This window comes from Somniosus microcephalus, chromosome 23 (genome assembly GCF_052327205.1).
Source record: "Somniosus microcephalus isolate GS21.2 chromosome 23, FLI_Smic_1.0, whole genome shotgun sequence".
Lineage (NCBI taxonomy): Eukaryota > Metazoa > Chordata > Chondrichthyes > Squaliformes > Somniosidae > Somniosus > Somniosus microcephalus.
The window spans coordinates 43,584,526-43,601,545 of NC_141009.1; positions in this window are offsets into that span (position 1 = coordinate 43,584,526).

Genomic DNA, 17,020 nt, shown 5'->3' on the forward strand with positions numbered 1-17,020 from the left:
GCTGAGAGAGGTGTGTGGGCTGATGCATACACTTCTGAATTCTTCTGGGCTACATCTAACGATCGAGCAGCAGCGACGACCGTTTTTAAAACTAACGAGTCGTTCTCGAGGAGTCTCTGTCTAATATAATTAGATCAGAGGCCAGATATGAAAGAATCGCGGATGGCTTCTTCCTGATACACTATGGCAGAGACAGCCTTGTAGTTGCAACCCTTAGCCAAAGCCTTAAGGTCCTGCAGGAAATCGTCCAGAGATTCCTCGGGTAATTGCCTGCGAGTAGACAGAAGATACCTGGTGTATACTTCGTTAACCGACTTAAGGTACTGGGCTTTAAGAGCTGCGAGGGCCTCTTCATATGTAGTAATATCTTCAATTATAGAGTAAGTTTGATGACTTACCAAGTTGGTTAGAAGACCCAACTTGTTAACCGTCGGATCGGTCGATGATGCGATGAAGTGTTCAAAACATCGGAGCCAATGCGTAAATTTCTTCAACGCATCTGCCGAATGGGGATCGATATCCAGACGCTCTGGTTTCAAAAATCGATCCATCTTCCAAAAGTTGTTACTTAATAAAATTGATGTGCCAAATAACTGCCCAAATCCGTGAAGTTAAAGCTTAAGACTGAAGCCTTTTATTAAGTAAGAATCATGGCAGAGTTAACAGAGTTCATCATCGACCGAGCCCTTGGTAGAACATACCAGAAGAGGGGCAGGGCCAGGGAGGAGCATTAGTGGTTCCCCCCGGTGGAACATGCCAGATATTACAAGTACAAGTACAAATATCAGAACACAGTTATTTCATCACAGTTGTTTTTTTTAAGTTTCTCCTCACTGAGACCTGCTCTGTATTTTCTGTTTCTTTGAATGCATTTTCACGGCTTCAGTATGCGTTACCTGACTTGCAGGTTCTTAAACATTCTGTGCTTATTGTGCATGAACGAAGGTTAGATGGCTTGGAACTTTAATTTCCATGCTTAAAGAAGGAATATATGGTCTGCGTTCCAAACGTTACTTGGACCCCAAAATTATATGCTCATTTCTGTTTTTGTATGCCAAATTTCATGTTTCGGAATAGACTAATGCGATTGGCAGGAAATTTAAGTGTAACTTTTTGTCGGCAAAATGGCGCACAAATGAGCTTAATTTCAGGTGTAACTTCCCAATTATGCCCCTACAGGAAATTCCACCCCACGATGTATATGTGTGTCATTTCTTCAGTCTTTAGGTTTTAATAAATTGAGAGACATGCTGTGATTCCACCTCTGTAAACCTGTTGCTCATGCTGTTCTGCCTTTCATCCCCCTTCTAAAGTTACTATCTGATGCATTTCTCTGCACACAACCACCCAAGGATCATAGAAATCTGGCATTCTCTGCTCCCCGAAAAAGATGTTCAAAGTTATAAAGGGAGAAACTGTTTCCACTGGCTGGAGGGTCAGTAAGGAGAGGACACTGATTTACGATAATTGGCCAAAAAAATTCCAGGGGGGAAATGAGGAGAAATAGTTTTACTCAGCGAGTTTTGATGACCTGGAATGCACTGCCTGAAAAGGTGGTGGAAGCAGATTTAACAGTAATTTTCAAAAGGGAATTGGTGTGGATGTATGCTTGAAAAGGAAAAATTTGCAGGGTTATGGGAAAGAGCAGGGGAGAGTGGGACTAATTGGACAGCTCGTTCAAAGAACCGGCACAGACACGATGGGCTGGATGGCCTCCTTCTGTGCTGTTAGATTTTATGATTCTAAAAGGCTGCGGATGCTGGGACAATTGGAGCTTTCAAGAATAAGATCAATAGAGTTTTGTTAGGTAAGGGAATCAAGGGATATGGAACTAAGGAGGGTAAATGGAATAAAAACAGAAGATGCTGGAAACACTCGACAGGCCAGGCAGCATCTGTGGCGAGAGAAACAGAGTTAACGTTTCAGATCAATGACCTTTCTCCAGAGGGTAAATGGAGTTACAGATAAGCCATAATTGAAGGGCTGAATGGCCTGCTCCTGTTCTTACGTCCCTCTGCTCTGCCATGATTTTTCTGCAGTTCGATCTGATGATACTCCAATAGGTATGCAAATGAGTACAGAACGGCTGATCTGAAACTAAACTGAGATATCTTCTAACAAGCCGTTCGATCAGAAGCACATTCAATTTTCAGAGATCAGTTTTACAATTCTGATCACCTGCAAACAACTTTTCAAAATTTGATGACAAAATTCCAAAATATTCTATCCCTAAAATCTTTCTGGTGGTTTTTAAAAATCCAAATGATTGTGCTTTTATCAAATATATAAATGTATGTCAAAGGATACACTCTCTTTCAAAAACATTTAATTCTACTTACATAGACATGCTCCAGGGAATGAGAGACTGTGCTTTTGTTCAACCGAAGACACAGTGAATGATAGTGAATGATGAAGATTAAGAGCTTTGATCTAATACAATTTTTGAAAACAGTGCATGCAAAACCATTATTATTAGAATTCATTCATTTAAATTGTCTTGGGTTCAGCATGCTTCAAAGTGTCATACATATTCAAGGGAACTATCACGCTGCTCCAGATTGGCTCAAGTATCATTCAGGAAACAACCAATCACAACCAGATAAGTAGGGAACCCACAAATGACCAATAGCAAGTGGGTATGAAAAGAACCAATCAAGAATCAGCAATCAGTGACCAGCTGTCATTAAAACAAGCAATAATGAAAACTGCTCAGAAGATTTTTGGAAGATGCGTTCAGCCCCATCTTGTTTTGTTGGTACCCCAAAGCCATTGTATTAAAAATAAGGTTGGGGGAATTCCCTCCAAGTGAGTTATGCTGCTCTTGAACCTTGAAAAAAAGATGTTGTGCCCCCCCCCCGGTGACCTGTAACGGGAGTTACACACGGGTTTCCTGGGTCTGCTCATTTGCATACCGCTTAAACATAGAAACATAAACATAGAGATAGGAACAGGAGTAGGCCATTCGGCCCTTCGAGCCTGCTCCGCCATTCAATGAGATCATGGCTGATCTTCGTCTGAGATCATAGCTGATCTTACCAGTTCAGTACCCCGTCCCCGCCTTTTCTCCGTAACCCTTAATCCCCTTAGCCTTCAGAAATATATCCAATTCTCTCTTGAAAATATTTATTGAATTAGCCTTCACAGCCCTCTGTGGCAGGGAATTCCACAGGCTCACCACTCTTTGAGTGAAGAAATTCTTCCTCATCTCTGTTTTAAATGATTTGCCCGCTATTTTTAGACTGTGGCCCCTGGTTCTGTGCTCCCCGGCCATTGGAAACATTCTCTCTGAATTCAGCCTGTCCAGGTTGGAGTAGTCACAGGCATAAAATCCGTGTCAAACAGGCGTAACTAGCTGAGCTGCATGAAAATTCATGTACAACCTTTAAAAGCACTGTGGAGGCTGCACACTTCCGCAGCAAGTTGACAGGAGACGAGGGCCATCAGAGTCCCATGTGCAGCATGAGGAGCCAAACATTTCCCGCGATCCTGGCCCTCAGGTGGCACTCGAATAGATAACAGAGAGACAAGTGTATGTACCCAGGGGAAGCACGGTGTTGAGAAAGGGTAGGGTGATTTTGTGCCCTCTGCAACTATTCTATTAAAATAGACTGCATTAACGATTATTCACGGCGATTACACTCATAGAGGAAAGGGTGCACCCATTTGCTGCTGACTCATTCACTCAGGTATGATTACTGACAGGATCGTGTAGGGGCAAAGAGCGCTGATCTTTTGTTACATGCTAGGATGGGTAGTGGTTTGAGGGGATGTCCCTTTAGTGCAAGTGCACTGAATCCGTCAGAAATAAATGCAGGCATTTGTTGGTAGAAATCCCCCCCCCCCCCCGGCAAAAGGCTTTAAAAAGCATTTTCGCTGATGTAAAAACTAGTGTTTAAAACCTCTTAGCTCTTCAGGCTCAAAAAACTCCTCACTTCCCCCTCGAGCAGGTATTCCAGACAGCTCCTGTTCCTCATATATCTCAACTTATCCATGGTGCAAATCTGCTCTGAGATGAATGAGGGGCAGCTGCTACGCTGTTGGCCCTCACTCTAACATATGCGAATGAGGTCAGTGGGGATTCACCGGTCTTATGTTCATTAATAAATAGACATTCTTATTATGAACACAGCTAGCTTTTGCTGGACACTTTTATTGAGCACATGTGGACTAGGTACAGTATCTGTAGAGGCTTCCATCTTGACTGCTGCCTTGTGGGTAGCCTAGTGCCTCATGGGTAATGTAGTCTTAATATACATACAGCTGGGTAGTGTAGTCTTATACATACAGCTACATACAGCTTTACACAGCTCTACGGCTCCACCTAGTGTCCACTATAGAATGACATGTTATTGATCATTACATCCCCCTTTCTTTGAGGTTTAACAAAATCAACATCAATCAACTTTCAAGAAAACAATAAAGATAATATCAGTAACACTTTTGTTAGTGCTCTATAAACATAAACATTTTCAAAACAGTCAACACATTTTCAAAGCTTTACATTGTACTCAAAGATTAAGTCTATCCGGCTTTTTTACTTCACGTGTGGATCTTCTCAACACGGGTAAGTCTGATGTGTCTTCATGAGATTGTTCTGGCGGTGAATGACAAGATGCAGTTGCGGCATTGTCATCAATCTGCTCTTGTATAGATAGAGGTCTCCTTGCGATCTTTGCTTGGAGAGGGTTTCAGTGTTTCCTTCACTCTTCATGCCATAACTCTCAATGTAGTCAATGCACTCTCGAAAAACTGCTGGCAGCTGGATCCCATCATACAGCATAGTCCTCTCAGCAGCCTCGGCTAATGGAACACCAAAGATTGGCCTGAGGGAAGAAGGAGTATCCACCGGAACTGCTTCCTGCTCTGGTGCAGGCTTCTTCTTTTTCTTTTTCTCTTTCCACTGCTTAACAACATCTGCTGCGGTTATATCTTTGGACTTTTTCTCCTTGTGTTTTTCCTCTTTGTGCTTTTCTTCCTTTGGCTTCTCTTTGACCTTAAAGTCTTTTTCTTTCTTCTTGGAGAAACTAGGCTTTTTGAAGACATGGATACCCTTTGGCCTTTTCATCCTTGATGGGCTCTCTGCTTCATCACCTGAGTCATCTGGTCTGCTTATGGCACAGTTTATACGGTAGACTCTCTTGACCAGTTCTAAGTCTTCACAAGCTTTGTCACCTAGTATCGAATCAAGTCTTTCAGCCACAACAGAAAACATGAGATGATGCACTTTGTCTTTGACTGTCACTTTAAGTCTGCATACACCTAAGCTATCTATTTTCTGTCCATTATAGTCCTTCAGTAGTACTGACTTTTTCTGTATTTTGGGCTTTTCTTTCATATTGTTAATGTCACTCATACTGATTAAGTTTGCTTTTGCCCCAGTGTCTAGTTTCAAGGTATCTAATGCTCCATTTACCTGCAGTGGGATCATCCATTTGTCCTCTTTTACTGCATTAACTTTATGTTCAGCATTGTCCATTTCTGAGGGCTGCACATTTTCTGTATCCTTTTTGATATTGTCACATGACACCATTCCTACAAAAAATGTCTCACTTAAATCAGTGTCCTCAATCACATTAACTTGTTGCCCTTTCGTTGTTTTTACTTTTGAAAAGCATTGTTTGGCAAAGTGATTCTTTCCATTGCACTTTGTGCACATTTTTTCAAACGCTGGGCATTGTCTTAACTGGTGTTTGTAACCACAGCGTTTACAATTAAAAATTTCATCCTCCGATTGCTTTTCATTTCTGTTCTGCCCATGTTTCTTCCCCTTATAGGACACAGCACCGACAGCAGCATTATCACTCATTAGAATCGCATAATTATTGATTTCACTGAAAGTCTTCGCGTGCTTTCGAGCTAGCTCGCTGGCTTGGCATATTTTCACTGCATTTTCCAAATTTAGTTCAGTTTCTCTCAACAGACGTTCCCTGACTTTTTTATCATGAATACCAAACACAATCTGGTCACGAATCATGGATGATTTCAGTTCAGAGAAATTACATGTCTGTGCTTTCAGTTTCAGATCAGTTATAAAGCTATCAAAAGTCTCATTTTGCTGCTGTGTCCGAGAAAGGAAGATGTATCTTTCATACGTCTCATTCTTTTTGGGAGAGCAATGCGCATCAAATTTTTTTAGCACATCTTCTAATCTTTCTCTGTTCTCCTCTGGATTAAATACAAATGTATTAAATACCTCTATCGCCTGTGGGCCTGCAACCGTAAGCAGCAAAGCTATTTTTCTTGTGTCTGGCTTCATACCGAATCCGATGGCAGCAATGTAGAGTTTGAATTGTTGTTTAAAAATCCGCCAATTGTAGTCGACATTTCCCTCAAGATTCAAACGCTCTGGTGGCTTCAAATTCTCCATGTCGCTTTTCACAATTTTTTAGCAGATATTTACAACGCTTCGTATCCTGGTACCCTCTTATGTTCATTAATAAATAGACATTCTTATTATGAACACAGCTAGCTTTTGCTAGACACTTTTATTGAGCATATGTGGACTAGGTACAGTATCTGTAGAGGCTTCCATCTTGACTGCTGCCTTGTGGGTAGCCTAGTGCCTCATGGGTAATGTAGTCTTAATATACATACAGCTGGGTAGTGTAGTCTTATACATACAGCTATATACAGCTCTACACAGCTCTACGGCTCCACCTAGTGTCCACTATAGAATGACATGTTATTGATCATTACAACCGGGAGACTGAGAAAGAACAAGGAAGCTCGGGGGAGCTGTCTTAAGATACAAAATGGGCATCAATGACCTCTACCTGATTTTCCTGCCTAATCCAATTACCTGCATTGTTGATACATCACTAATGCACTGGAAACATTGAGGGGACATCCCCCCCAACATTTCTAACATAACAAATTGAAAAAAAACACTTAGGCCTAGAAATTCAGTGCCCTTAGCACCGATTTTGCGGCGCTAGAGGGCCTAGCGCTGCAATTGGCGCCGGTTCCTAAATTGCCTGGCGCCCTTCCGCGGCGGTAGACCGGTAGCGCTGCGCCGGCACCGATGACGTCATCGGTGTGCGCAGCGTCCCGGTTGCCGTGGTAACCCGGCCCCAAGCCGAAATTCAGTTGCGGCCGCCTCGCCAGTGGCAGCCGCAACTAAGACTCCGGCAAACGAGTGTTGCCGGAGTCTGCGCCAGCGCTTTAAGGAGGCGCGGCGGCCGGCCGCTTTCCCGCCAGCCGCCTGCCCGCAGCTCCCTCCCCGGACTTCTCCCCCCCCCGCCCCGGAACAGATGCAAGCCCGGCACTTGTCCGAGGTGCCGGGCTCATTTTTGATGAGATTTGCGCGGGCCGCGGCCGGGTGCAGGCAGCTCCTCCTTAACGGAAGGAGGAGGCCTGCACTTCCCGAGCCTGCCGCACCGCAGCGGGCGCCGCAGCGCCGGAATAGCGCCGCAATGCGGCGCGTTGCGCCAGTTTTCAGGCGCTAAAACCCTTCAGTAGCGCCGGCAGCCGTTTGGGCGCGGCGCTACTGAATTTTTGGCGCGCGCAAAGGGCTTTAGCGCCGGCGCTAACTTCCGGCGCTAAAGCCCTGGCGCAGCGCAAACTCAATTTCTAGGCCTTAGTTTACAACAAAATCACTAAACTTACCCAGAGAGTTCTGTTTGAAATCACCCTAGCCTTGTTTCCCATGGAGACCTGCCCCTCTTTCAGGCACCTGTGATTTCAGTTGACGGGACTTCGCAAAGCTATTGCCCCGATTTTAACTCCTGGTGGATTTCCCGCTCAGGCCTGTGTTAAAATTACAGTCAGGTCTCAATGATGTCACCGGGCCGCAACATGCCTATGTAAAGAAGGACCCTGTTGGCTCCGGGTGCGTGTCCTTGCTGCCTGCTCAGGAGAGCAGGTTAAAATTGCAGGTGTTGCGATCATGGCGGCTTTCAGACCAGTAAGAGCCAGGCCGATTTTAACTGCTCACCCGCCAGGTTTCTGCTGAGCGAGTAGGGTTAACATCGACTATCAGTTACCTTGAATGAAGAGACTGAACAAAATAGCGCACTACAATTCCCAGTCGGCAGAATGAAGTTTGTCTCCCTTCAGAGTCAAATGGACATTACTACATTTTGTGGGAGGAGGCACTTAAGATGCCAGCATTTCTTTTTTTGATTCACAGCAAAATTGGCCGTTCACAGAGTATTCCAGCGCTTGCTGTTTTTTAAGCCTCTCCTCTTTTGTCAAACTTTCTGAGAGAACAGGAAAAAAAATCATCGAACAAGCTTATAACAAGGGTTTGCAAGGTAAAATAAAACAATAACACTGCTAACATCCTGTACGTTATACGGAAAGGACTCTTGGCAATCTCTGTCACAGGCTTCCCAGGAATGCCTCTACAGGCCTCAGCCGAATGGAAACCTTGCTCCTGGTACCAGCTCCAGTAACATCTCCACTCCTGGCCTCAGATCCAAGAAGGCCTCGACTCCTGACCTCAGACTTTGCAGCACCCAATTGCCAAAATGCAGAACATCACCTCGGGCCTGGCTTCCAACGCCACCGATCAAAGAATGGCTTTGACGTAGTGGGTACTGTGAGTAAGGTGAACGGGCGCCTACCGTTACAAATTAGTTTTTCATCTGCATCTCACTCAGAATCACAGCTGCTGTTGCCAGAAATTACTTGCAGTTCTTTCAAGCTCACAGGAGAAGATCTTTGACTTTACTTCGCTGGAGATCTCCTGAGGAAATTAATCTGCATCATTTCCTGTAGCAAATAGAAAATTGTGCACTCTCTCTTTTTTTAATGTGTATCTTTATGTATCCTCTCCTGTCGCAGCCCGTGGGTATATAAAAACATAGAAACATAGAAACATAAAAGATAGGAGCAGGAGTAGGCCATTCGGCCACTCGAGCCTGCTCCGCCATTCAATGCGATCATGGCTGATCATCCGAATTCAGTACCCTGTTCCTGCCTTCTCTCCATATCCCTTGATCCCTTTAGCCTTAAGAAATATATCTAACTGCTTCTTGAATATATTTAATGAATTGGCCTCCACTGCCTTCTGTGGTAGAGAATTCCACAGGTTCACCACTCTCTGGGTGAAGTAATTCCTCCTCATCTCTGTCCTAAATGGCTTACCCCTTATCCTTAGACTGTGACCCCTGGTTCTGGACTCCCCCGCCATCGGGAGCATCCTTCCAGCATCTAGTCTGTCCAGTCCTGTTAGAATTTTATAAGTTTCAAACAAACCGGATTGGGAAAAAAAAGTTAAAAAATTTTGAGGTTGGTTATTCCTAAATAGAACGTCACGGCCTAGAAATTCAGTCTGGACACTTATGGGGCGCTAAAGTCAGGCGTTCGCTAAAGTTAGCGCCCGCCGGAAAGTGTAGGCCACTTCGCCGAAATTCAGTAGATTTGGCCAAGAGCTTGGGCGAGCGCTGAAACTGGCGTTGCAATGCTATCTTCAGGCGCTAAGCCGGAGATGCGGCCTGATAACGCCGAGGCCGGGCGCAGCGCAGGTGCGGGCATGTTTTGATTGACAGCAGATACCCTGATGCCGGCCAGCTCTTAAAGGGGGAAGGGTCGACTTTGACTGCTGCCACGCCCTGCATAGTGGAGCCCTGCAGCTAGGCCTCAACACTGCTGGTGGGCCAAAATAGCGCCTGAAGCCATGGAAAGGGCCCGTGAACGAGCGCAGCGCTTCTCAGAGCATGCTCTGAGGGTGCTGGTTGATGGTGTGGAAAACAAAAGAGAGATCTTGTGCCCGGACAGTGGCAAGAAGGCTCCCAGGAGGCAGTACAGGAAAGCCTGGAAGAAAATCGCCCGCAGGGCGTCATCCACCTGCGATGTCCCCAGGAGTGCGGACCAATGCCGGAAGAAGTACAACGACCTCACTCGGTTGGTGAAGGTGAGTACCCTTTCCAGTGTCCTCCTCATCCTTGCATGTGCACCTCACATTATGGGCAAAAGGGCCTCAAAGGCCTAATGGGCAGCCCTCCTCCCGCAGCTATGGCACTGGCATGATCATCAATAGCACTTTCTGCACTTAACACACTGGCCAAGCTATTCGACCATGGGAGGCAGTGCACACAGCAACAGGGCACCACACTGGCCAAGCTATTCGACCATGGGAGGCAGTGCACACAGCAGCAGGGCACCACACTGGCCAAGCTATTCCACCATGGGAGGCAGTGCACACAGCAACAGGGCACCACACTGGCCAAGCTATTCCACCATGGGAGGCAGTGCACACAGCAACAGGGCACCACACTGTACTTACAGGCCGTCCTTTCTCTTGCAGGCCAAGCTGGCGCGGAATTTGAGGAGCCAGTCTGTCACCGGTGGAGGCCGTCCCGAGTACCAGGCGCTCAGTGAGCTGGAGTAGAGCGTGGCTCGACTCATGCGTGGCCGGGTGACTGGCCCTGTTGCCATCGGAGATGCGGACCCTGTACTGGGACCCACTGGTAAGGACATGACCGGTTGGACCTCTCTCGTTGCCCTTGCGCTTCAGATCTACATCCTTTCCCACTGTCCGACAAATGCGCATAATGCCACCACTCAGGCCTCCCTCGCTGACGCCCTGTCCTCACTCTAAAGCTACTCTTGTGCCTTCCTGCTTTCAGCTGGTGAGGAGGAGGTGGTCCCTCAAGCTCAGAGTGCCAGGCCCTTGGAGGAGGAGGACGACGAGGACCAGGAGGAAGGCGGCACATCGGGGGAACCCTCATCCGCGCCAGGGGACGGCAATGGAGGGGAGACGTCTGGCCTGCAGGAGAGCCAGGGGGAAGTGTTGCGGGGGAGGGCAGTTCCTAGGCCCAGTGGTGTTGATGCACGCAGGAAGGGTCGGGCAGCACGGCGGCCTTCTCCCCAGAGGGAGAGTCCGCCCTCCAGTCCGGAGACGGTCCTCGCCCAGGAGGTGCGCCTCCTCGATGAGATGTCGGCGGCGTCGGAGCGGCGCCACCAGGAGTTCATGGGGGTTGTGCAACAGATGCCTCAGGCCATTGAGTCCCTGGCTCATAGTGTGGTCGCTTTCAGTGAATCACAGGCCAGGGGGGTCGAACAACTCGCGGCAGCGCACGACAGGGGTGTCCAGCAACTCGCGGCAGCGCAGGACGCGAGTCGCGAGTACATGAGTGGTGCCGTCCAGACACTGGCAGAGCTGATGCGGGCACATATCAGGGCAGTTCGGGCACTCACTTCTGCCACACTCGCTGTGGCATGGAAGCATCGCCAGGGCACCCGCCGCCCTGCTGCAGCACAGCGGTCTGGCCTCCACCAGCTTGCTGCGCTTGCTGCACTGCCAGCCCGGCCGAGTGCCAGTGTCTCTGGCGAACAGCGCGCGCCTGCCATCAGCCAGCTTGCCCCCATTGGTACAGCCGACACTGCCACTCCCCCAGCCAAGGTGCGACGAGCTGCTGCTGAGACTGATGCTGGCCAGCCACAGCTGCAGCAGTCACCAGCCGGCCCCTCCCGGGCCGGGCCTCGTCTAGGCCGACCCCCAAGGGCATCTGCCGACACGCATTGTCGCCCTCATGAGCCTTCCCCCAGCCTTGCCACAGCCACAGGGCCCAGGTTGAGGCGGAGCAGCAGGTCGGGCAGGGGCCGGAGAAGCCTGTCTAAGGACTCGCCCTCTCGGCACACCCAGTAGAGTGTGGTGATAGCGGTTTTTTTTATATGGGGGGGCTTGTGTTCTGGGGGGGGATTATTTTGGTAAGGCCGAAGATCAAGGCATTTTTTGTTTTTATGGGGGTGTTTGTGTTGTGGAGGGGGGGGCTTATTTTTGTAAGGCCGATGATGAAGGCCATTTGGATGGGCAAGTTTTGTCAGTCCTCCCCAGGTTTTGGGAGTGACAGATGTTTTGGACTGTTTTTTGGGGGTCTTGTCTGTTTTTCTGTTTCATGTGGGAAGGGTCCTGAGTTTGTGAAATAAAGCTTTTTATTTATTCAGCATGTCCAGGTGTCATGTTTCAAGTGGTTGTTGCGTTAACCGGCTGAGGGCTTGCGGAGCGGCTGCCTTCAGGTGCGTTCATTGCCACAGGCCATTCCCTGACAGGGGGCCTAGAAGTGTCGTTCAATAAGCCGCCGGCGGACGGCCCTTGGACCTTGTGGCTCCCTCCTGGGCTGGTACTCCTCCTCCTCCTCCTCCTCATGGTCCTCCTGCTCGTCCTCCTGAGGTGGTGGTGCAATGTCAGGTGGCAGTGCCTGAGTCCTGCGGATAGCCAGGTTGTGCAGCATGCAGCACACGACGACGAACTGGGAGACTCTATCCGGCGAATACTGTAGAGATCCGCCGGAACGATCCAGGCAGCGGAACCGTTGCTTGAGGACGCCTATCGTTTGCTCTATGATGTTCCTTGTGGCTTGATGGCTTTCGTTGTATGCCTCCTCCGCTGGGGTCCTGGGCGCGCGGAGCGGGGTCATGAGCCATGTACACAAAGGGTAGCCCTTGTCCCCGATAAGCCATCCCCTTGGTGGAGGCTGTGCCTCGAACATGTCAGCCACAGTAGTCTGGCGCAGGATAAATGCATCGTGGCTGCTTCCTGGAAAGCAGGCATTGACAGCTAGGATGCGCTGCCTGTGGTCACACACCAGCTGTACATTGAGGGAATGGTAGCCCTTCCGGTTGCGGTAATCCTCGGCATTGTGGATAGGTGCCCGCATAGCCACATGCGTGCAGTCAATGGCGCCCTGCACCATGGGGAAGCCCGCGATCCTGCCAAATCTGACTGCACGCTGCTCCTGCCTCTGTAGGGTCATGGGGAAGGAGATGAATTGGTGTCTCCTCACGAAAAGTGCATCGGTGACCTGCCGGATGCAGCGATGCGTGGCGAACTGGGAGATGTTCGCTATGTCCCCAGCAGCGGCTTGGAAGGAGCCGCTTGCATAAAAGTTCAGAGCCACCGTGACCTTCACTTCCACCGAGAGAGACGTCCTGCACATCAGCTGTGGACGCAGATCTCTGTGAAGCAGCTGGCAGATCTCTGCAACCACCTCCCTTCTGAAGCGCAGCCTCTTAACACAATGCGCCACAGTCATGGTGAGATAGGACACCTGCTGCCGGTATTGCCTGAGTGGGTAAGGCCTACGTTGCCGACGCCTGATGGCCCCTCTGCGTCTAGGCATGGCTGGCCCTCTCTCACAGCGCCTGCGAGCCCTTCGCACATAATGCTGCAACTGAGGGTTGCACCCCCATACAGCCCCCATAATAAAGTTGCAAACAGTGAAATCACAACGATTCAAATGTCAAAGCTCTGGCCAGAAGCCAAAAATACCTCTCCTATGTTGTCCCAAATCAGTAAGCTCTGTCCCTTGGTCTCTGTCCAGAAATCCAAAGCAGTAAAGTCATTGCAGCAAAATGGCTGGGCTTTATAGGTCAGTGTAAGTGCCCTTTAATTAGCGCTCCCCGAGGCCCACAGGGCCTCTGTTGCGTTCCACTTCACAGTTCTTAACAGCGCCACGCCCACATTGGGCGGGCGCCACTGAATTTCCGGTTTGGGGCGCACAAACAGCGTTGCACGACGAAATGACGTCATAAGCTTCGCGCGCAGCTGAGCGGGCGCAAACACTTTGCGCCGGCGCTAAATGTCAACTGAATTTGCGCGTAGGTGCAGATCGGTCTGCGCCCGGGCGCTAAGTGCCTAGCGCTGGAAATATACCCCTCTTATGGCGTTAACGGCTGGCGAATGCAACTGAATTTCTAGGCCATCTTCTCTACGTCTACCCTATCAAACCCTTTCATTATCTTAAAGGCCTCTATCAGGACTGAGTGTGTGAGTGAACTGGGGAGAGTAGGTGAAGATTTTCAGTGAACTGGGGATGAGTGAAGATTAATTAAAAACAAACTGAAAGCTTCTTTCCTTCTGGAAATGGGCGAGGAGGAGGGGTACATACAGCTGAATAAAGCATCTGGATTTCCAAACTGCAACAATCTGTTCACCGGATGTTACACACATGGGTCTAGAAATTCAGTTGCGTTCACCAGCCGTTAACGCCATAAGAGGGGTATATTTCCAGCGCTAGGCACTTAGCGCCCGGGCGCAGACCGATCTGCACCTACACACAAATTCAGTTGACATTTAGCGCCGGCGCAAAGTGTTTGCGCCCGCTCAGCTGCGCGCACAGCTTATGACGTCATTTCGTCGTGCAACGCTGTTTGTGCACCCCAAACCGGAAATTCAGTGGCGCCCGCCCAATGTGGGCGTGGCGCTGTTAAGAACTGTGAAGTGGAACGCAACAGAGGCCCTGTGGGCCTCGGGGAGCGCTAATTAAAGGGCACTTACACTGACCTATAAAGCCCAGCCATTTTGCTGCAATGACTTTACTGCTTTGGATTTCTGGACAGAGACGAAGGGACAGAGCTTACTAATTTGGGACAACATAGGAGAGGCATTTTTGGCTTCTGGCCAGAGCTTTGACATTTGAATCATTGTGATTTCACTGTTTGCAACTTTATTATGGGGGCTGTATGGGGGTGCAACCCTCAGTTGCAGCATTATGTGCGAAGGGCTCGCAGACGCTGTGAGAGAGGGCCAGCCATGCCTAGACGCAGAGGGGCCATCAGGCGTCGGCAACGTAGGCCTTACCCACTCAGGCAATACCGGCAGCAGGTGTCCTATCTCACCATAACTGCAGCGCATTGTGTTAAGAGGCTGCGCTTCAGAAGGGAGGTGGTTGCAGAGATCTGCCAGCTGCTTCACAGAGATCTGCGTCCACAGCTGATGTGCAGGACGTCTCTCTCGGTGGAAGTGAAGGTCACGGTGGCTCTGAACTTTTATGCAAGCGGCTCCTTCCAAGCCGCTGCTGGGGACATAGCAAACATCTCCCAGTTCGCCGCACATCGCTGCATCCGGCAGGTCACCGATGCACTTTTCGTGAGGAGACACCAATTCATCTCCTTCCCCATGACCCTACAGAGGCAGGAGCAGCGTGCAGTCGGATTTGGCAGGATCGCGGGCTTCCCCATGGTGCAGGGCGCCATTGACTGCACGCATGTGGCTATGCGGGCACCTATCGACAATGCCGAGGATTACCGCAACCGGAAGGGCTACCATTCCCTCAATGTACAGCTGGTGTGTGACCACAGGCAGCGCATCCTAGCTGTCAATGCCTGCTTTCCAGGAAGCAGCCACGATGCATTTATCCTGCGCCAGACTACTGTGGCTGACATGTTCGAGGCACAGCCTCCACCAAGGGGATGGCTTATCGGGGACAAAGACTACACTTTGTGTACATGGCTCATGACCCCGCTCCTCGTGCCCAGGACCCCAGCGGAGGAGGCATACAACGAAAGCCATCAAGCCACAAGGAACATCATAGAGCAAACGATAGGCGTCCTCAAGCAACGGTTCCGCTGCCTGGATCGTTCCGGCGGATCTCTACAGTATTCGCCGGATAGAGTCTCCCAGTTTGTCGTCGTGTGCTGCATGCTGCACAACCTGGCTATCCGCAGGACTCAGGCACTGCCACCTGACATTGCACCACCACCTCAGGAGGACGAGCAGGAGGACCATGAGGAGGAGGAGAAGGAGGAGGAGGAGTACCAGCCCAGGAGGGAGCCACAAGGTCCAAGGGCCGTCCGCCGGCGGCTTATTGAATGACACTTCTAGGCCCCCTGTCAGGGAATGGCCTGTGGCAATGAACGCACCTGAAGGCAGCCGCTCCGCAAGCCCTCAGCCGGTTAACGCAACAACCACTTGAAACATGACACCTGGACATGCTGAATAAATAAAAAGCTTTATTTCACAAACTCAGGGCCCTTCCCACATGAAACAGAAAAACAGACAAGACCCCCAAAAAACAGTCAAAAACATCTGTCACTCCCAAAACCTGGGGAGGACTGACAAAACTTGCCCATCCAAATGGCCTTCATCATCGGCCTTACAAAAATAAGCCCCCCCCCCACAACACAAACACCCCCATAAAAACAAAAAATGCCTTGATCTTCGGCCTTACCAAAATAATCCCCCCCCAGAACACAAGCCCCCCCATATAAAAAAAACTGCTATCACCACACTCTACTGGGTGTGCCGAGAGGGCGAGTCCTTAGACAGGCTTCTCCGGCCCCTGCCTGACCTGCTGCTCCGCCTCAACCTGGGCCCTGTGGCTGTGGCAAGGCTGGGGGAAGGCTCATGAGGGCGACAATGCGTGTCGGCAGATGCCCTTGGGGGTCGGCCTAGACGAGGCCCGGCCCGGGAGGGGCCGGCTGGTGACTGCTGCAGCTGTGGCTGGCCAGCATCAGTCTCAGCAGCAGCTCGTCGCACCTTGGCTGGGGGAGTGGCAGTGTCGGCTGTACCAATGGGGGCAAGCTGGCTGATGGCAGGCGCGCGCTGTTCGCCAGAGACACTGGCACTCGGCCGGGCTGGCACTGCAGCAAGCGCAGCAAGCTGGTGGAGGCCAGACCGCTGTGCTGCAGCAGGGCGGTGGGTGCCCTGGCGATGCTTCCGCGCCACAGCGAGTGTGGCAGAAGTGAGTGCCCGAACTGCCCTGGTATGTGCCCGCATCAGCTCTGCCAGTGTCTGGACGGCACCACTCATGTACTCGCGACTCGCGTCCTGTGCTGCCGCGAGTTGTTCGACCCCCCTGGCCTGTGATTCGCCGAAAGCGACCACACTATGAGCCAGGGACTCAATGGCCTGAGGCATCTGTTGCACAACCCCCATGAACTCCTGGTGGCGCCGCTCCCACGCCGCCGACATCTCATCGAGGAGGCGCACCTCCTGGGCGAGGACCGTCTCCGGACTGGAGGGCGGACTCTCCCTCTGGGGAGAAGGCCGCCGTGCTGCCCGACCCTTCCCGCGTGCATCAACACCACTGGGCCCAGGAACTGCCCTCCCCTGCAACACTTCCCCCTGGCTCTCCTGCAGGCCAGACGTCTCCCCTCCATTGCCATCCCCTGGCGCGGATGAGGGTTCCCCCGATGTGCCGCCTTCCTCCTGGTCCTCGTCGTCCTCCTCCTCCAAGGGCCTGGCACTCTGAGCTTGAGGGACCACCTCCTCCTCACCAGCTGAAAGCAGGAAGGCACAAGAGTAGCTTTAGAGTGAGGACAGGGCGTCAGCGAGGGAGGCCTGAGTGGTGGC